The sequence below is a fragment of the Hylobates moloch genome, unplaced genomic scaffold (genome assembly GCF_009828535.3).
Source record: "Hylobates moloch isolate HMO894 unplaced genomic scaffold, HMol_V3 SCAFFOLD_3, whole genome shotgun sequence".
NCBI lineage: Eukaryota > Metazoa > Chordata > Mammalia > Primates > Hylobatidae > Hylobates > Hylobates moloch.
Genome location: NW_026652278.1, coordinates 102,726,313 through 102,748,280, shown reverse-complemented (window position 1 = coordinate 102,748,280; position 21,968 = coordinate 102,726,313). Strand labels below are relative to the sequence as shown.

The 21,968-nt window shown below is 38.8% G+C and overlaps 1 protein-coding gene across 1 annotated transcript in view; it reads left to right on the top strand.

The window, feature by feature from the left end:
- Window positions 1–21,968, top strand: part of ELOVL6 (ELOVL fatty acid elongase 6) — a 162,077-nt gene that overhangs the window by 30,921 nt on the left and 109,188 nt on the right. The window lies entirely within an intron of this gene.

Genomic DNA, 21,968 nt, shown 5'->3' with positions numbered 1-21,968 from the left:
TCTAACTGTACCTTCCAATTGGAATTAAGCATTTAATCTAAAATTATATATCAAAAATACAAGAAAGAACTTCCTTAATTGCCTGGATATGTTTCTGCCTCTCAAGGCCTCAGAAAGTTTTGTACAAACCGTTAGAACAGCCCTAATCACGGAGATAGGTGTTCTATTTTTTTTCTCCAAAAGCATAAGAGAGGTTGGGTGCAGCAGCTCACGCCTATAATCCCAGCACTTTGGGAGGCCAGGGTGGGAGGATGGCTTGAGGCCAGGAGTTTGAGACCAGCCTGAGCAGCACAGGGAGACCATGTCTCTACATACAGACATACATACATACATAACTGAGGTGGTGGCCGGCACCCTGTAGTCCCAGCTACTTGTGGAAGCTGAGGATCATTGCACCACTCCACTCCAGCCTGGGCAACAGAGTGAGACTCTGCCTCAAGAAAATAAATAAATAAAATTTATAATGTTCCCCCTTCACTCCCCTCTCTGCAGCCAAAAAAATATCCTTTAGTAACTCTTATGTAACCATTAAAACTATATTATAGAAGAATATATCTTGACAAAAAAAATGTATACCACATGTTGCAGAAAACTCTGCCCATGAAACAGCATGTATAATAACAAGGCCAATTTGTAAACACACACAGAGAGAGACATATTTACAGTTAGTATAAGGTTAAGTACTTAGGCTGTATGTACTAAAACACAAATCCTTTTACTGTGCGTATAAAAATAATAGCGATTACATTTTGAAGATGGGATAAAGTTTTTATTCCTGAGAACCAGAAGTGTGTCTCAATGCACCTAATATTTTTGCTAGTGGAGAGATATTGAAACCCCGTGATCTTCAGCTACTGTGTGCATTCAGACTGTTCGGTCTTCTTGGGTCAAGTCAGCTGGTGATTACTAAATGATGAGAGTGTGCCTGACATGCAGGAGACAGGTGAGAAGACAAAGAAATAGAAGGCAATGTCCTAGCATTGGCAGACAGACAGACCCTCTGTATATATTTCAACTTGGATCACAGTCTGTTTAGGAAGACAGATGTACATGCAAAATATAGTAGAATGCTACAGAAACAGAACAAATATTCCAGTGCTGGAATATAGTATTATAGTAAGTATAGTATAGAAAATCACTGTGCTAAGAAATTTAGAAACACTCCAGCGAAAGGCAGTGACTTTGAGAGCTGATAGTTGGGTTGATGAAAAAGGAATACAGGGAGTTTCCTTTCATGGTGGTAGCACCAGAATACTCACGATGTCCTATATGCTAACCATGAGGGCTGACCATGCTGAGATTAACAGGCAGTGTTCATTGCCTTCTGGCAGCAAGGGCAAAAGTAGAAACACAAGAATTTTTTTTTTTTTTTTTTTGAGACGGAGTCTCACTGTCACCAGGCTGGAGTGCAGTGGCGTGATCTCGGCTCATTACAACCTCTGCCTCCTGAGTTCAAGCGAGTCTCCTGCCTTAGCCCCTCTAGTAGCTGGGACTACAGGCGTGCACCACCACACCCAGCTAATTTTTATATTTTTAGTAGAGACGGGGTTTCACCGTTGTTGGCCAGGATGGTCTCAATCTCTTGACCTCGTGATCCACCTGCCTTGGCCTCCCAGAGGGCTGGGATTACAGGCATGAGCCACCGCGCCCGGCTGAAACACAAGAATTTAAGAGAATTCTTGTTATCTGAAAAGAAAGGTGATGTCTCATTATTGCTCAAGTAAGTTAAGAACAAACCAAGGTCCTAGCCCAAAGACAACAACCTTTGAAGGAAAATCAGGGATGTAATGTCAAAGAACACTGCAGTCCAGGGGCTAAATGAATGTGCCCTGAGCAACTTCTCTAGGATCTCACTTGATAGCAGGCTGGGATTTATAGTACCCAGAGGAAGGCTGACAGTATCTTTCCTCTCGATCAGCTCTCAGCTGGGCTTTTGTTGATAAGCTGTCCCAGGAGTGCTGAGGCTCTGTCACTGACAGAGGAGGCAGATGTATTGAAAGCAGGATCATGGGTTGATAATTTGTTAGGGATGTAGAGAAGCCTAACTGGTCATCTTACGTGGAAAAGACCACCCTCTTCCCACTTCCCAGATGTGCTAAAGTGTTCTGGCAGAGGATATAGGATTGTCCTTGGGGAATTAGCCTTGGGTTCACTCCAATGCATGGGTAAATGTTTGGTTTTGCAAGGCAGGTGTTACCTGGCAACCTCCACATACTTTATTACAAAAATCCTCCTGTTCTGACAGGAATGCATCATAATTGTTATTTTATAGTTGAGGAAGCTGACTCTCAAAGAAGTGATTAACTCATCTCTGTGTGTGATTCAGATGAGATTAGAACTGCCCAGCTCCTGAGACCATGGTACTCCCTGCCTACCACAGCCACATGTGTTACGGAGAATAAAGCTGAAGTGCAGGCTGCCATGTCTCTGAGCTAGACAACCTGAGCTCATCCCTCCTGTTTCTTGCAGTGCTATTAAAATGGAGGATTTGATGAGCAGCAGTAGCTGAGAGGAGAATCAGCCTGGCCTGACTAAGGTTTACGTGGGGTTTGAGGAATAAAGTTGGGTTGTGAGGGTCGATTGGAGGCATGGAAGCCAGACTAAGGAGTTGGAGTAGGTCTGCTAGACAGGAAGGAACCACAAAATCAGGAACATAATGGTGGAAGGGCCTCCTGTAAATTGTCAATACTTAACTATTTTGGCCTCTGAATGGCAATAGCACATGGTTCCACTAAACAGATGCCCTGGTATTGTTTTCTGTGAGAGGATAATGGAGAGGGTTGCTTATAGTTTGTAGATATCTAGCAAATGGTCTGTTTTGCTCATCCAGCTAGTCAGAAGCCAGTTCTCTTTTTGAAGAATAGAGATCAAAGCTGCTCTACAAGCTTATATGTTTACCACAGTTTGGGTGGGCATGATAAGGATTAAATGCACAGAAAGGCCACATACCACATTACATTTAAGAAATCCTTTCTTAGTTGGGTGTGGTGGGGTGCACACGTAGTCCCAGCTCCTCGAGAGGCTGAGGTGGGAGGATTGCTTGAGCCTGGGAAGCAGAGGTGGTAGTGAGCTGTGGTCATGCTACTGCACTCCAGCTGGGGCAACAGAGTGAGACTCTGTCTCAAAAAAAAAAAAAAAAAAAAAAGAAATTCCCCAAAACAAGAAATTCTTTCATCAGAAATAAATGAACAGCCTACCAACCCACTTGACTTCCATCCTGAGTGTTTTTTTTTTTTTTTTTTTTGGAGACAAGGTCCCACTTTCACCCAGGCTGGAGTGCAGTGGCGTCATCATGGCTCATTGCAGCCTTGACCTCCCTGGGCTCAAGCAGTCCTCCCACCTCATCCTCCTGAGTAGCTGGGACTACGGGTGCATGCCACCACACCTGGCTAATTTTTCTATTTTTTGTAGAGATGGGCTTTCGCCATGTTGCCTCAGCTTGTTTCTGCCTTGGCTTCCCAAAGTGCTGGGATTACAGGCGTGAGCCACCTCATCCGGCTGTGTTTGCTTTCTTGTGACAAATCTTCGTGGCATCTTGTGGCAGACTTAAGAAAGTTGAGTTAGGTCAAAGTGTTTCCTTAGTGCCTAGCTCAGAATATGACCCTGGCAAATTAAACCACTGGAATATCTCTCTTCTTTCTCTATTTCTGAAACTTAGAAAGCCCACCTCAGTGCTGCCACCTTCATACAATCTTTTAAGGTTTTGAACTTTTAATCTTAAACTCTTCCATTTTTGCTTTTCATTTGGCAGTGATAGATTTTCTCATATTAAAGTCAGTTTGACTTGTATGTCACCCTTATAGCATTTTATACTCATTGATGATAAGACTTGACCTTCATCCAAGTCTGCTACACTATGCGGTCAGTCCATAACTGTAGAATTTCAGTGACTCAGTTTGATAAATGTTTATTGAGGAGCCTGTATTTGCCAGATACTGTTCCAGGCACAAGGTCGCTGTTCTCAGAGACCATTCATACCACTAGGACACAAACACTAAACATGTAAATAAGTATATAGACAAAATAACATTAGATGTTGCTAACTGCTATAATGAAAATAGTCTGATAGGAGGTGACTTGGGGCCAGAGGGAGCTGTTTTAGCTAGGGGGTCAGGGAAAGCCTCACTAAAGAATTGGCATCTGACCTGGTAGCAAATGAGAAGACCATGCTAGCCCTGGGACCATCTAGGAGAAGAGAGATCCAGATAGGACACAACAAATACAAAGCCCCCTCAGGTGAACTGTGTATGGCTTCGCACCCAAGTAGGCTTCTGCTTTCTGTTTTGTGTCTGAATACCTCGGATATTGATTGCACATTTGAATTGTAGTTTGGAGTTCGTATATTCTCAGTGTGATTCTGCACTATTTTTATCTAAATGATTGGGTCTTTCTTCATTCACAGGGACTGGTTTTTCCCTACATAGTCTTGGACACAGACCGTTTAGTTCAAACCCCAGCTGCACCACTGACTATCTGGGTGACTTCAAGTAAATTGTTCACTCCTGAAGACTCAGTTTTCTCTTCATCAATGAGTGTCCCAATAACTGCTTTGCAGAGTTGTGAAAATCTAATTAAATAATGTCTACTACCTAGCATGTAGTAGAAGCTCAGTAAACAGTGGAATTGATTATGTCTCATGTCACATTTGGGTACCTTAAAATTTGGCATACTTCAGCACATTTATTAACCTCCTGTAGGGAGACAGGAGGGAAATGGCAACTTTAATTTTCTGGGGAAAACAGTCATCCAAAATACCTATATATTCAGGCCTGGCACAGTTGTTCACACCTGCAATCCCAGCACTTTGGAAGGCTGAGGTGGGTGGATTGCATGAGCCCAGGAGTTGGAGACTAGCTTGGGCAACATAGCAAAACTCCGTATCCAAAAAATAGAAAAAAAATTAGGCATAGTGGCATGTGCCTGTAGTCTCAACAACTCAGAAGGCTGAGGTAGGGGGATCACCTGAGCCTGAGAAGCTCGAGGATACAGTGAGCTGTGATTGCGCCACTGCACTCCAGCCTGGGCAATACATTGAGACCCTGTCTCAAAAAATAAAATAAACCCACAACCCACAAGATGTCTATATTCAGCAAAATGGTTCAGCACAGCCTCTTGAAATCACTGCATTAAAGTTTTACTGAGTCTGACTAAAATTAAGAGAAAATTTTGGTTGTCTGTTACCTTTATAATTAATTTTACTATGGGTAATCTTTCAATCATTTGTTCAGTTTTCTACTGTTAGCATTCTTTTAGTTTATTTTTTAACTTTAGATTTTTTAAAAAAAAATTAAAAAGTAGGCATGGTATAAAATTTAAAATGTTCCACAAGGGTGTGCAGTGAAAAAGTATTTTATATAAAGGACTACATGCCTTTCCCCAACCACACAATTCTCCTCCCTGTGGATAGCCAGTGTGCTCTTCAGAGATGTTTTGTGTGCACAAAAGCAATTACAAATAATGAGATTCTCATTATTCCAGGTAGATATTTCTGTAAAGTCACTGCAAACACTGAACTTGTGAATATGGAACCCTTGCACTTAGGGAAATACAGGGTTAGTTTCCTGAGAGCTTTTGGTTACAATATTTCTGATCAACACATAACCTAGTTTTATGTGTGTTTCTGCTTAAAATACCTTATTTATCATACATTGTTGATTCCTTAACATGGAACTCACAGCCAACAGCACTAACTCATGCCTGAATGAAGCTTATCTAACATATGTAGTTTCTCTGTAAGAACTGTTGAAGCCTTCTCGTTCTTAGGAACATGAGATAGCAGTAAGCTTTGGAGCCATTTTAAACAGTGAAATTGCCAACACAAAGCACAAAAGTTGGAAAGACATGGAACTAAATAAGACTGCAAAAGAGACACCTATTTTGCAGTATGAGAGCTGAACAGGAGGCAGTGTATCACCTTGCTCCACCTCAGCTGGGGATGTGCAGGTCAGGCAACTCCAATTTTTCATCCCTCTGTGCATGTTTGAAAATGACCATGAAAGTGCCATCAGTATAGACTTGGGGTTAAACTTTCATAAGTAGGAGAATTTGCAAATACAGAATCAGTGAATGAGGATTGACTGTATATATTTTTTTCTTTTAAGAACACAAATGCTAGTATATAATACATAGCATTTTTTATCTTACTCTATGGACTTAACAGTGCATCTTGAAGATATTTTATACATACACAGACATATTTCATTTGAGTAAACTAGGAGCTTCTGCATTATATATTGTTCAGGCTGCATATAATCCATTACATGGGTGTTTGTGTTTTTTTTCCAGTCTTTTATTACTTGGATTACATTGCACTGGAAATGTTGATAGATACTGTCTTCTGTAATGGTTGTATATTATACCTCTCTACCACCATTACAAGAGGGAATAGATAGCATTCTTTCATATAGCAGCATCCATTGCTAATTGTACTGGATAATGACTTGAATTCTATTTATTCTTTAGTACTGATCTACTCTGTTGAAGAAACCAATAAGGTGCAAGACTCCACTGAATAGAAAAGCAACAATTAAAAACCACAAAAGAGTCAGTCAGCGTGTGAGATGCTTGCTTTCCTTCTCTCCGTTTAGCTGTTTCCCAACCCTTTTATTTGTTGCAGATCATATCTGGTATCCTTATCTTCACCGTGGAATATGGTCAGTGTTTCACATTAAGGAATTTATTAATTTCCCTTTGTAATTAAACTTTCTATAGAAAACAGTGTATTTCAAAAGTGCACATTGCAACAACATATGGGCAACATGCATATTTTTAGTATTTAATTGTTACAATAGCCTAGAGAGGATAATTTCAGTAAATCAAAAATATCTGAAGCTTTACCACCATGAGACTGGTGTTGATGGAAGCCTGTAAACTGGCACACCTGTGCAAATTATTTACCGATACTGTTTTTAATCCCTGACTTCATTTCAGTAGCAAGAGATAGACCATAGACAAATAAGTAATATATTATTATAGTTTGTATATACATAGCATGTCTGATGGCGATTCCTGCTAATGAGAAAAGCAACACAGGAAGGTGGGGGTGGGTGGAAGGAAGGTATAATTTTGGAAGAAAGATACAATTTTGCAGGGATGTTCAGGAAGATAATATTGAGCAAAGGCTATAAAATAGTGATAGTGATCTATGCAGGTTTTGAAATTCAAGGCCAAGGAAAGGGCCAGTGAAAATGCTCTACCTGTAAGGAGCTTCTTTGACAAGGGAGACAGGGTGTCAGGAGCAGCACTGTTATGGAAAGATCTCCAAGATGCACTGTTAAAAAGACATCCAATAGTGTTTGTGTGTGTGTGTGTGTGTGTGTGAGTTGTAAGCAAACCCTCATGTGTTGTTTTTCAGAAAACTTTAATGTTTAAGTGTTTTCCTTTAGGTGCCACTTTTCCTAATGTTAAAAGAGGTCGTACCAATTCATAAGAAAAATATAGCTCAATAATAAAGACATGAATAGAAAGTTCACAGGAAAGGAAATTTTTTTTAGCCATTTCTTTCAGTAGACATATGAAAAAATGCCTAAATATACTCATAACTGAAAAAATAAAATAGCAATGAGATACCACTTTCATCTTTTAGATTGTGAGAGGTTAAAATTTTTGAGCAGTCGTCTGAGTGTTAGAGAGAAATGTGCTGTTGAAAGTGTGAATTTTTGTACGTTTTGGAATCTTTTTGGAGGGTGACTTTGCATTTTCTGTAACTGTTAGAAACACCAACGTCTCATGTGTTAATGTGCAAAGATTTCAAAGATACATCATTGTAAGTGAAAAACACCAAGATGCACAATAGTTTTTAAAATAGGATTTTTAGAAAGTATATGCATTTACTGATATGTGAAAATGCATAAAAATCTGAAGTGGAAGAGAGTTCGTTAGGAAAGAGAAGGAGACTTGGCTTTTATTTTACACCTCCCTATGTTACTTGACTTTAAAAAAAAAAGAAAAAACTGTGTACTTTATTTCTATAGTAAAAAATTAAAACCATACCAATTTAATTGAAAGATACTTCTTTTTCTACTTTACATGATTAAGCAAAGTAACTTTTGTCACCAAGTTATTATCATTGTCCTCTCATATATTGTTAACTAATAGTTCCCTTGTACTATCAATCCCATCACAGATTTTTGTCTGTCTTGTTCCCCTGGGTTTGCCCTGGTATCTGGGCACATGGAAGGCACTCCATAAAAGTGTATTGACTAACTGCATAAAGGAAAATCTTTATTTAAATAAAGTATCTAATATTCCAGCATGACACTATCTTCATGCTGTCAGGTACATAATTATTGTCTCAGTTTTACAGGTAAAAGAGAGAAAAATCTATGCAAATCACAATGTAAGTCTAGAAGTGATTAAAATTGATAAAAAGTACAGCAACTGTGCAAAGTAAGAGCTGAGATTCAGATTTTGTGAGTCATGACTATTTGTTTAACTTAATAATCCAATATCTTGGCCAGGCACGGTGGCTCATGCCTGTAATCCCAGCAATTTGGGAGGCCAAGGCAGGTGGATCACCTGAGGTCAGGAGTTGAAGACTAGCCTGGCCAACGTGGCAAAACCCCGTCTCTACTAAAACTACAGAAATTAGCTGGGCATAGTGGCATGCACCTGTAGTCCCAGCTACTTGGGAGGCTGAGGCAGGAGAATCCCTTGAACTTGGGAGGTGGAGGTTGCAGTGAGCTGAGATCGTGCCATTGCACTCCAGCCTGGGCAACAAGAACGAAACTCTGTCTCAAAAAAAAAAAAACATATATATATATATGTATATATGTATATATATATATCTCTCTCTCCAATATCTTGGCTGCCAATTAGAGAATGGTTGTTAAATTTTGTCCTGGTTCTTGACTGATTGTGCCCTCAGGATATAGAAAAATGTTAATGAGTGTGGAGTTTTTCTTCATAAGAGTTGTGTTCCTATCTCAGTAAACCTAGTATGATTAGAGGAGATGTGTAGGTTGATCTCACAGGTGCTACAAAATAAAGCACATGATATTTAGTTAAAAATGTTTGTGATCTTCAAAATGGGGTTTATTGAATTATAGACTGTGCACACAATGGTCCACTAGGTTGTTCTTTACTGTAGTTATCTATTTCTGTGGAGATGGATGAATATGTAGTGACGTGGAAAGATGAACTCTTCATAATATAAAGCAGAATAGGGCTTTATAGTATGTTTGGATTTTTGTTAATAACATATGTTAAAAGTATCAAATTGCAAACAAGGGAACAAGGGCAAGAGCATAATATAATGATTTTCTGAAACCATGTGTTAAATCATAATTAACTAACTTGACAAATACAGTTTCAATGTACTATATCCATGAACTTTGGTTTATCTTCGTGTTTATATATAAAGTGATTGGATATTTAATGATTATTTAAATGTATTTAGTTAATTCTTCTTGTTCCTAGAAAAGGATTTGCCATGTCAAAGACAAAGTGCTGGTCCACTTCTTCATGAATATATATTTCCTACTTTTAATAATTTGCTTGACAATATAATGAGACTAACAAAGTGCCATTTAGGCTATTTCAACATGTACAGTTCCCTGAGGGCACATAGCTTTATAGCTTCCATAGCAGATACTGTAATTCCTTGAGGTAGTTGGCACTCAGTAAATGTTTATTGAGTTGATGATTTTCTTAAGGAAATAAAATATCCAAGAAATTTTTTTTTTTGAGACGGAGTCTTGCTCTTTCACCCAGGCTGGAGTGCAGTGGCACTATCTCGGCTCACTGCACCCTCCACCTGCCAGGTTCAAGCAATTCTCCTGCCTCAGCCTCGCGAGTAGCTGGGACTACAGGTGTGTGCCACCACATGCAGCTAATTTTTGCATTTTTAGTAGAGACGGGGTTTCACTATCTTGGCCAGGCTGGTCTTGAACTCCTGACCTCACGTGTTCCACCTGCCTTGGCCTCCCAAAATGCTGGGATTACAGGCATGAGTCACCACACCTGGCCTATCCAAGACATATTTTAGAGTATTCAGTCACTTCTTTTCCCTCCCTCTAATAACCGTGTACTATTATTTGACGTTTTACCAGCTCAAACTAGAATAACTATTTTTGCTTCACATTGCATGTACCAAATTAATTTCATATTATGCTTCGGTTTTTCCTACTTTTTGCAATAAATTATAAAGGGAACAAATGAAGTTTGTGGTTACTTGACACTAGGGGTGAATAAGATGTTTGAGCCTTTCTTTTCCCTCCTCCTTCTTCTTGGCCTTGCTAGAAGAACCCCAAATGGGCAGTGACCCAGATGGCCATTTACTTTTGGACTATCCTCCTTTTCAAATCTGCCAAAAATGATTAATCAGAATGATAATTAGCCAGTTTCTATCAGTTGTTACAAATCAATTATGTGACTAATGAAACCGCATCTTTTACCGGCCTTGTTATGGCTTCTTTTAACCACAAATATCCAGTCACTGGTTACCATATGAAAGATTTCTTTGAGGACTAATTTTGTGTTTTCAGTGTGGATGCTTTTCAGTTTTATGATATATTTTGTTCTAAGGCAGATACTCATTAATCCTGTTTTATTTACTAAGGGAGTATAAAACTAACTGCTTAAAGAAATGAATTCAATCCACTTGTCTCTTCTGTCCTGAAAAAGAAGCATGTGCTTTATTACATGGGCCCCTTTTCTTTTTCTCTTTCTTTGAGACAGGGTCTCGCTCTGTTGCCCAGGCTGGAGTGCAGTGGTGCAGTCCTAGCTCACTGGAGCCTCAATCTCCTGGGCTCAAGTGATCCTCCTACCTCAGCCTTCTGAGTAGTCGAGACTGCAGATGCTTGGCACCATGCCTGGCTAATTTTTTAATTTTTTGTAGAGACAGGGTCTCTCTAGGTTCCCTAGGCTAGTCTCGAACTCCTAGGCTCAAGTGATCCTCCAGCCTTGACTTCTGCTGGGATTATAGGCATGAGCCACTGTGCCCAGCCAGAACCCTTTTATTTCTGTTAATATTTAGTAAGATTTTAGTTGGAGGTCAGTCCAATGTGGAAATGTCTTGGAAAAGCCCTTACCTTTCATTATCTCCTCTCCAGCAATCCTTCAGGGAGAATCACATCCTAATTCTAGGTCACTTGTTACCTAATCCTCTTTTCCTGACACAGCTTCTCACTCCAGAAGACATTTTAACTTCCTGAATATTAAGATTCTACTAACTGTGGCAGGCTCTGTAACAACCACCAGTCCTTTACATTTTCAAGGTGGCTCTGGTGCAGCATCCGGTTTTCTTGTCTTCCCCTTCTTATTTTATATTCCTTTATTTGTCTCTTGAATAGGTATTTAAAGAAAGGAAAGCAGGCATATTTGGATATGTGCCCACTAAGGCACTATTCCTAAGAGAAGTTTGGAAAATGTCTTTTTCAAATGCCTGTGTGCTTTATTATTCCTATACCGCCTTGTAGTAACGCTCATTATTCAGGGCAGTGGTTCTCAACATGAGCTGTGCTTCCCGTGTTGTAATTCTCTGGGAACCTTTTATAATCACCAGTGCTGAGGCCTTGACATCTCTGGAAGTGGGGGTGGGGAGGTTATTAAATCTCTCCAGGAGATGTGATGAGAACCTGTGGTTTAGGAAGATGTTAGATACGAGGAGGTTGTTGATCTGCCCCAAGCCCTCTAGCAATTCTGATTATTTTAAATGTACCTGCAATATGTAGCCATTGTATCATGCATATTGAACTGTCTCGGGGTCTAGATATGGATATATGAACCAGGACACCTTGGGACTCTCACTGCCTGGAAAAAATGGCATTGTGTTAGAGGAAAAATAAAGTGTTCCAAAAAAGCTCAATCACATAGATAAATTTTGATGTTTGTGATACAAATTGTTAAACTTTGATTTTGTAAAATATTCAATTTGTAATAAAACCTATTTAGGTATCTTTGATAGATTGAAAAATTATTTTTTTCTGACTGTTGTAAATAATAAAATTTTTTGCTATAGATGAGGAGTTTCCTATGCTCTCAGTCTCTAGGGCTATCCCTTCTGTACTAGTATAACTATAACTATACAATATATAATAAATAGTATGTGAGCAAATGTAGGAAGATTTCTAAAGCCATGATCATTATGATTTGATTCTTAAAAAACAATCATAATAATTTATAATTGAAAAACTTTTAAGAAGTAAAAGTTTTGCTCTATGTGAGTGTGGTCAATATGTACTTCAAACTTAAATGTTCATAGAAGTTTAAAAAGTATATTACCAGTTATGCCCGAGATTTGTTAAACATTTATTGGGCAATTATATATTAGTATATAATAGCAGTGTATGCTATGTAGATTGTATAGTACAATATATTGTAGCAAGCATATATTAAGTGCCTAACATGTGCTTAAAATACATTGCTCATTTAATTATCAAATAATGCTGCAAGAATCAGTCACAGAATTGATAACTGTCAAAAGGGTAGAAGTTGGACTCAGATCTCTCTTTGTGGAAAGTCCCTGTTTTGACCTCTACCACATTTTTGGCCTAGCATTTCTTCTCCAAGTTAATTACAAATAAGAGATAGGATCCATAGTTAGTGTGACATTATAGCCTGTGATTATCTATTTTGGTCGTTACATTGCTACTTCCCTTTCATGTAGCACCAAGCCATCTTCTCAACTCAGTGGGGATGGTGTAAGAGAAAAGTTAGCAGCTGATAAGAAATTCGGTTTGGGTCTGATGACAGAAGTAGCTCAAAAAATAACTTTGCTGAGAGGCAATCACATGTTCACATCAAGAAATTAATATCACGGCCTGGGCAACACATAAGAGCTTGTCTCTATTCATAATAAAAATAGGCCAGGTGCAGAGGCTCATGCCTGTAATCCCAGCTGTTTGGGAGGCCGAGGCAGGAGGATGACATGAGGCCAGAAGTTCATGACCAGCCTGGCCAATATGGTGAAATCCTGCCTCTACTAAAAATATAAAAATTAGTCGGGTGTGATGGTGCGTGTCTGTAATCCCAGCTGCTCGGAGGCTGAGGCAGGAGAATCTGGGAGGTGGAGGCTGCAGTGAGCTGATATCGCACCACTGCACTCCAGCCTGGGAGATAACAGCGAGACTCTGTATCAAAAAATAAAATAATAAATAAAATAAAATATTAGCTGGGTGTGGTGGCACACACCTATAGTCCCAGCTACTTGGGAGGCTGAGGTGGGAGGATCACTTGAGCCTTGAATGTGAAGGCTATGGTGAGCCATGATTGCACCATTACACACCACCCTCGGTGACAGAGTAAGACTATCTCAGAAAAAGAAAACAAAAGAAATTAATATTGATGGACAAAAACCTGGTACTTTTAAAATTTCTTAATTTTACTAAATAAAAGTGGAATTGGTATTTTTAATAGACAAAGTCTGTGCCTTGGTATAAAATTGGGGAGAAAAAACTTCCGGTTTCCTTGCAAATGAAGTAAAGAATGCTGTTAGGGCAGTGGGGACAGCTAAGCCTTGTAAAGTTGCTTACATTGCATTAGAAACTACAAAGTAAGAAACAGCCCATTATTCCACTTCTAGTTATTTCAGGAATGACACTGGAGAGCTCAGTGGATCCTACTTTAAATGAAGAGCTGTTAGTTTAAATCTGCAAAACCACTCTTAAAATTTTAAAAATTATAACAGTTTTTCATTTCTCTATTTATGTTGGAGCATAAGGTTTCAAAAGCTTCAATTTTCAGGGTGCCAAGAAGAAAACTGTTTTAAGAATGGGATTTACATAAAGGGTAACATGTGTCAACAGCTTATGAATCTGAAAGGAGCATTTATCAGCTATAATTTGTTTTACATGGCATTTTTACCTGATCACCCTTGTTAGATTTTATGCCAATAAGTACATTTCTCATCATCTGTAACTGTGGCAGTTTTTAATCTTCCACTATTAAATATCAATTAAGTTTTAGCCCACGATCTATAAGTAGCATTTAAATTATCACACTATTAAAGTTTAAATCACTCAAAAGAGATAAGTAGGTAGTAATTGCTGACATTGTATTTTGAAGATTCATATTTTGAGCAAAAAATGAAATTATGTATAAGGTCTCGTAAGTTACGGAACCTACCTACTTTCTGCAGAATGGTATGCGTACCACAATTTTACTGTAATTATAATTCCCTTTTCGCTATTATTAAATCTTAACAGTGATGCCAGAAAGTTTTCATAATGTACATTTCAGTTATAATTGTTTCTTCATCTCTGTCAGGGTTCTGGTTTCCTACTTACAAGCTAACACAGGTTGTGCTGCCTGATCAACATTAAAATGTGAATTTCTTATTTTCAAAACCATACCCAAAGGCACATCAAAAAGAAGTGGTTCATCAACTACTGTGTCATTCCTGCTCTTCAGTAGACCAGTGTTTATACTCACGGAGGGGCCACATAGGTTTGGCATCCTCCTTTTGAGAGACGAAGGATTGTCTTTGCTAATTTGAAAAAGCAAATTTTGAAAGAATGAAATGTTCATTTTGAAATAAGGTTTCTAGGACAGTGCAGTAAAATGCTTTCCCCTTCTAAAATTTTCTGAAATATTTTTAGCCTTCTAACATACTTGCATGTGTACGCACACACATACACTATATATAGCGACCTGATTGTCGCAATCCTCACTACTTCTGCGTGTGATCTGTGTATGTGAACCAGCAGCATCACTGCAGAGCTTGCCAGAGATGCAGAATCTCAGGCAGGCTCCACCTCAGACCCACTGAATCAGAATGTGCAGTTCAACAAAATTCCCAGGTGTTTCATATGTTCAAATATATCCACAGTGTGAGAAGATCTGGTATCAGCATCACTGCCTGGCAGAAAAGCCAGGTGTGGCACTATCTGTATTTTCACGGAATAAATTCTCATTCAGTGCCTGAGAGAACCCTTTGTTCTTTTTAAAACAAAGGTGATCCTGAGCTGGGTGTCAGAGAGGTAAGATTTGGGAAAGTAAAGGTTTTATAATCCTAATAGCATGACAATAGCAGCTATATATATAAAGCCAGGAAATAATACATGAGACTCTACCATGATAGATGAGTTTTTTCCTCAATCATTTTGTCTCTGATGGTGTATTTAGTTCATTCTCTGCAAAGAGAAGTGTCCATAATAGGACTTGATATGACATAAGATATGACCTCTTGATAGTCTTTAAGGAAACTTTCTTATTATAGGGTAACCCAACCAATATTAAGTTTTAAAGATATTTGGGGGGGGCATATGGGAGGGCCAAGAGCCAAATCAATAGGAGTCAGCTATTTAGAATGAATACTTCTCATGAATATTTATCTTACTGTTACTCTGTATTAAACTGCCTTTTATTTTACATCTAGGATTTCTACCCAGTTTAGAACTTAGAGATGCTAATATTTTCAGATAAGGACTTTTTAGTTGTTGAATGCTATAACTTCTGTAATATTAATATTCACTGACTGATGATTAAATGTATCCTGTACAATGCATTATCTAAGTTAATCTTCACAACAGTCCTAGGCAACAAGGGACTTTTTAAATCTCCTTTTTACTGATGAGGAAACTCAGAAACCAAGAGATTAAGTAATTCACCAAACATTGTACAGCTAGTAAGTGCGAGAAGCAGGTGTTAAGTCTAGGATCTCTCATTCGAAAGTCCATTCTCTTATTTATGATGCAAGATTGCCTTTTAGACTTCTTTATCACCCACAAATGCTGTCTCTTAATGGGCAAGCATGCAAATCTCAACATCATTATTGGCCTAGTTGTAATTAATTAGAAGCCTTTTGGTAAATAATTACGTATATATAAGTCTTCTGACACACCCAAGCATCTATCCCATTGGTCAAACCCAAATACTGATCTTATTGGCAACTCATTAATATAACAATGGTACAAATTGAACATCCCTAATCTGAAAATCTGAAATCAGAAATGCTTCAACTCCGAAACTTTTTGAGTGCTAACATGACACCAAAAGTGGAAAATTCCACACCTGACCTCAAGTTGTAGGTCCAGACAAAACTTTGTTTAATGCACAAAATTATTAAAAATATTATATAAAATTACCTTTAGGCTATGTTTATAAGGTGTATATGAAACAATCAATTTTGTGTTTAGACTTGGGTGTCATCCCCAAGATACCTCATTATGTATATATAAATATTCCAAAATCCAAAAAAAAAAAAAATCTGAAATCTGAAACACTTCTAGTTGGTCCCAAGCATTTTGGATAAAAGATACTCAACCTGTATTAAAAAATATTGAAATCTTTAGTCATGCGGAATTTATGCAATTAGAAGGTACAGAAATTCAGTTAAGAATTTCAAAGTTAAAGTTTATATTTTAAATTTTTTTTTTTTTTTTTTTGAGACGGAGTCTTGCTCTGTCTCTCAGACTGGAATGCGGTGGCATGATCTTGGCTCACTGCAACCTCCACCTCCCAGGTTCAAACAATTTTCCTGCCTCAGCCTCCTGCATAGCTGGGATTACAGGCATGTGCCACCATGTCTGGCTAATTTTTGTATTTTTAGTAGAGACAGTTTCACCATGTTGGCCAGGCTGGTCTCAAACTCCTGACCTCAGGTGATCCGTCCACCTCGGCTTCCCAAAGTGCTGGGATCACAGGCCTGAGCCACCATGCCCGACCCTAAAACTGTATTTTTATTTTAAAATATGAATATCTATTATCGCCAACTAATAAAATTAAAGCTTGGAAATGAAAGGATCATACAATGCAAGAGTATCTAAAGTCATTTAAATAATGTCAAGAATAATGTTTTAATTGTTCTGCTCTTAGAATTTTAAGCATTTTTAGTTTTAAAAATACAAATGGCGGATTTTTGACAATATTTTACTTAACATTCCCTAATTGCTGAGAAATCATCTGTTTCAGAAATTAGCCATTGACAGATAATGAGTTTGAGATTCCCTTTTGCCAGAAAAAATTGTAGTAACATACAATAATATGGAAATTGCCAGTATGTTTGGGTATTTATTAGATTGAGAACCATTTCAAACACATCTAGATCAATCTGTAAGCAAAGAATCCAAAACTTGTGAGTTTATTTCTTGCCGCCTGTCTGTTTAAGTCTGACAGTTTAGGCAAGGAGAATGTCTTACGAATTTGAGTGTAATGAATTTGTGGAGGGGTTTTATTGCATGCATTTTCAGGATTATTTTGAAAATACATGAAGTAGACTGAACACGGTGGCTCACACCTGTAATTCCAGCACTTTGGGAGGCCGAGGCAGAAGGATTGCTTGAGTTCAGGAGTTCAGGACCAGCCTGGGCCACATAGTGAGATAGTGTCTCTATGAAAAACTAAAACTAAAAATAAAATGCACAAAGTAAATGCAGAAAAAAAAGAAACAGTTTCCATTCAAATTTCTACTTTTCAAATCTGAAACACATAACTGTTCACTCTGGCTACATGATGTACTTGTTTTAAGGGGAAGAAAAATTCAAGATTTAAGAAGGCATTTATTTACGCTCCCAAAAATCTATAGGATATAGTCTTTGAAAATGAATACATTTATTAATTATTTTTGGGGTGCTTACAACATATGTTTTTCTATGTTGGTCTTTTCTAAGTGGAGATTTTTCTATGTAGGCAGATAAATACCAGTATTAGGAAGATTTTATATATATATATATATACATACTCATGGAGTACAAGTACAGTTTTGTCATATGAATATATTGCATTGTGGTGAAGTCAGGCCTTCATTGCATCCATCAATGGAGCAACACACTTTGTACCCACCAAGCAACCTCCCATCATCTATCACCCCATGCCTCCAAGTCTCCATTGTCCATCATTTCACACTCTGCTTCTTGTGTACAAATTATTTGGCTTCCACTTGTGAGAACATGTGGTATTTGTCTTTCTGTGTCTGAATTGTTTCACTTAAGATAATGGCCTCCAGTTCTATACGTGTTGCTCCAAAAGACATGATCTCAATCTTTTTACGGCTGAGTAGTATTCATTGTGTACACATAACACATTTTCTTTATTCAGTCCTCCACTGATAGACACTTAAGTTGATTCCATGTTTGATATTGTGAACAGAGCTGTGATAAACATACAAGTGCAGGTATCTTTTTGATACAATGATTTCTTTTCCTTTGGATGTATACCCAGCAGTAGGATTGCTGGATCAAAGGTTAGTTGTATTTTTAGTTCTCGAAGAAATCTCCGTAGTTTTCCATACAAGTTGTACTAATTGATTTGCATTCCCATCAACCATACATAAGAGCCGGGTGCGGTGGCTCACACCTGTAATCCCAGCACTTTGGGAAGTCAAGATGGGTGGATCTCTTGAGCCCAGGAGTTCAAGACCAGCCTCAGTAACATGGTGAAACCCTGTGTCTACTAAAAATACAACAAATTAGCTGGGCATAGTGGCTTGTGCCTGTAATCCTAGCTACTTGGGAGGCCAAGGCAGGAGAATCGCTTGAGCCTGGGAGATTGACCCTGCAGTGAGCTGTGATGGTACCACTGCACTCCAGCCTGGGCAACAGAGCGAGACTCTATCTCAAAATAAAACAAAACAAAAAGTATATAAGCGTTCACTTTCCTCTGCATCCTTACCAACATGTTATATTTTTCTCCTTTTTAAAAAAATTATTTTAAATTTTTGTGGGTACACAGTAGGTATATATATTTATGGGGTACATGAGATGTTTTGATACAGGCATGCAGTGTATAATAATCACTTCATGGAAAATGGGGTATCCATCCCCTCAAGCATTTATCCTTTGTGTTACAAACAATCCAATTATACTCTTAGTTATTTTTCAATGTAAAATTAAATTATTGACTTTGCCCACCCTGTTGTGCTATCAAATACTAGGTCTTATTCATTCCTTCTATTTTTTTACATATGTGCCCATTAACCATTCCTACCTCCCCTCCCCCGCACAACCCCCTCTGGGCCTCTGGTAACCATCCTTCTACTCTTTATCTCCATGAGTTCAACTGTATAGATCGTACAAATAAGTGGGAACAGAGAACATGCAACGTTTGTCTTTCTGTGCCTGGCTTATTTCACTTAGCATAATGACCTCCAGTTCCATCCATGTTGAACGTGTATTTTTTGTCCTTTAATAATAGCCATTCTGACTGGTGTCAGATGATGTTTCATTGTGGTTTTAATTTGAATTTTTCTGATGACTAGTGATGTTGAACATTTTTTCATATGCTTCTTGGCTATTTGTCTTTTGAAAAATGTCTGTTCGTGCCCTAAACCCACTTGTTAATGGGATGATTATTTGGCTTTTTTTTTTTTTTTTTTTGAGACGGAGTTTCGCTCTTGTTGCCCAAGCTGGACTGCAATGGCACAATCTTGGCTCACTGCAACCTCCACCTCCTGGGTTCAAGTGATTCTCCTGCCTCAGCCTCCCAAATAGCTGGGATTACAGGCATGAGCCACCACACCCAGCTAATTTTTTGTATTTATTCGAGATGGGGTTTCACCATGTTGGCCAGGCTGGCCTGGAACTCCTAACCTCAGGTGATCCACCCACCTCAGCCTGCCAAAGTGCTAGGATTACAGGCATGAGCCACCATGCCTGGCCTTTTTGGCACGCACGTGTGTGTGTGTGTGTGTGTGTGTGTGTGTGTGTGTGTGTGTATGTGTGTTTGCCCTGCTCTGTCACCTGGGCTGCAGTGAAGTGGCTCAATCACTGCTCACTGCAGCCTCAACTTCCCAGGCTCAAATGATCCTCGTACCCCAGCCTCTCGAGTATCTGGGAATACAGGCACACACCACCATACCCAGTTGATTTTTGTATTTTGTTGTAGAGATGGGGTTTCACCATGTTACCCAGGCATTTGGGGGTTTTTGGTTAAGTTATTTGAGTTCCTTGTAAATTCTGGATGTTAGTCCCCTGCAGGATGTATCATTCGCAAATATTTTCTCCCATTCCAAAGGCTGTCTGTTCACTCTGTTAATTATTTCTCTTGCTGTGCAGAAGCTTTTTAGTTTAGTCCCATTTGTCTATATTTGTTTTTGTTGCCTGTGCTTTGAGATCTTAGTCAAGAATTCTTTGCCTAGACCAGTATCTAGAAGAAGAGTTTTCTCTGGGTTTTCTTCTAGTATTTTCATAGTTTCAGGTCTTCCTTTTTTCTTTTTTTTTTTTACTTTTAATTGCATTTATTTTTTGCTGAATTAATCCTGTGCCATAAGCTTTTGTTTCTTCAGTTTCTTTTGGGATATCTTCTTCTGTGTCCAACCTCCTCTTCTGCTTTAGGAACAATTTGTTCCTTTTCAGTAAGGATTTTCTCAGTGTGGCAGGGAGAGCTCCTGTATGAACTCTGGAAGTCTCTCGGCACATCTTGGATGCTTTGTTCACCTGTTTATGTTTAATGTTTAATGACCAGAGAATCTACACCCAAATCCTTAAGTTCAGCATTACTTTGCGTTTTTTTTTTCTTTTTTTGAGACAGAGTCTCACTCTGTTGCTCAGGCTGGAGTGCAGTGGTATGATCTCGGCTCACTGCAACCTCCACCTCCCAGGTTCAAGCAATTCTCCTGCCTCAGCCTCCTGAGTAGCTGAGATTACAGGTGCCCACCAGGATGCCCAGCTAAGTTTTGTATTTTTAGTAGAGAAGGGGTTTTGTCAGGTTGGCCAGGCTGGTCTTAAATTCCTGACCTCAAGTGATCCACCCGCCTCGGCCTCCCAAAGTGCTGGGATTACAGGCGTGAGCCACCATGCCTGGCCATTACTCTGCATTTTTAAGCATGTACAGTAAAAATTCAATAGTCTTTTTGGGCCACTGACTTTGTCTAGTTCCACTGTTTGGCCAGGGCACACCTAACAACTCTATCATTGTAATGTTTGAATTGTACATACTGTTTTTGTAAAGTGACATCTTTCTCCCATTCCACTAGGTGTAGCCTAAAAATAAAAAAGTGACATCTTTCAGATACTTAGTGGCTTTTTGTATATGCATACCTTTGATGGTCTGGGCAGTTTATGAAAGTGAATATGAAGATTTGAGCCTCTTGATTTGCATGATTTTTTCTGGGTTAAGCCAGATCACCTCAGGCTGCATAGGGGAAGAGGTTTTACTTCAGCTCTTAAATCCATTTTGAAGTAATTTTTGTACATGGTGAGAGATAGGAGTCCAGTTTCACAGTCCAATTTTCCCAGCACCATTTATTGAAGATTATCCTTTCCTCAGTGTATGTTCTTGTTGACTTTGTCAAAGATCAGTTGGCTGTAAGTATGTGGCTTTCTGGGTTCTTTATTCTGTCCACTGATCAATGTGTCTGTTTTTAACAGCAGTACCATGCTGTTTTGATTACTATAGCCCTGTAGTGTAATTTGCAGTAAGGAAATGCAGTGCTCCAGCTTTGTTCTTTTTGCTACTATTGCTTTAGCTATTTAGATTCTTTTTTGGTTCCATATGAACTTTAGAATAGTTTTTTTCCAATTTTGTGAAAAATGATGTTGATATTTTGATAGGGATTGTGTTGAAGCTATAGATTGCTTTGGGCCGTATGGTCATTTTGATGGTATTAATTACAGTCTTAGGAAGATTCTTTAACAGGAAAAGAGCAGCTACTTAAAAATGTTTTAACAAACCATGCAAGGAAATTTGATGCATTTGCCAAGCCTTTTGTTTGGCACTCTTTTCTTCATTATTTCTTAACATCACAATATTTCTAGGAGTGACATATTTTATTATTGGTGGTTTCTTTGTTTTGTGTGTGTTTTTTTTGTTGTTGTTTGTTTTTTTTTTTTTTTTTTTTTTGAGACGGAGTCTCGCTCTTTCACCCAGGCTGGAGTGCAGTGGCGCGATCTCGGCTCACTGCAAGCTCCGCCTCCCGGGTTCACGCCATTCTCCTGCCTCAGCCTCTCCGAGTAGCTGGGACTACAGGCGCCCGCCACCACGCCCGGCTAATTTTTTTTTTTTTGTATTTTTTAGTAGAGATGGGGTTTCACCGTGGTCTCGGTCTCCTGACCTCGTGATCCGCCCGCCTCGGCCTCCCAAAGTGCTGGGAT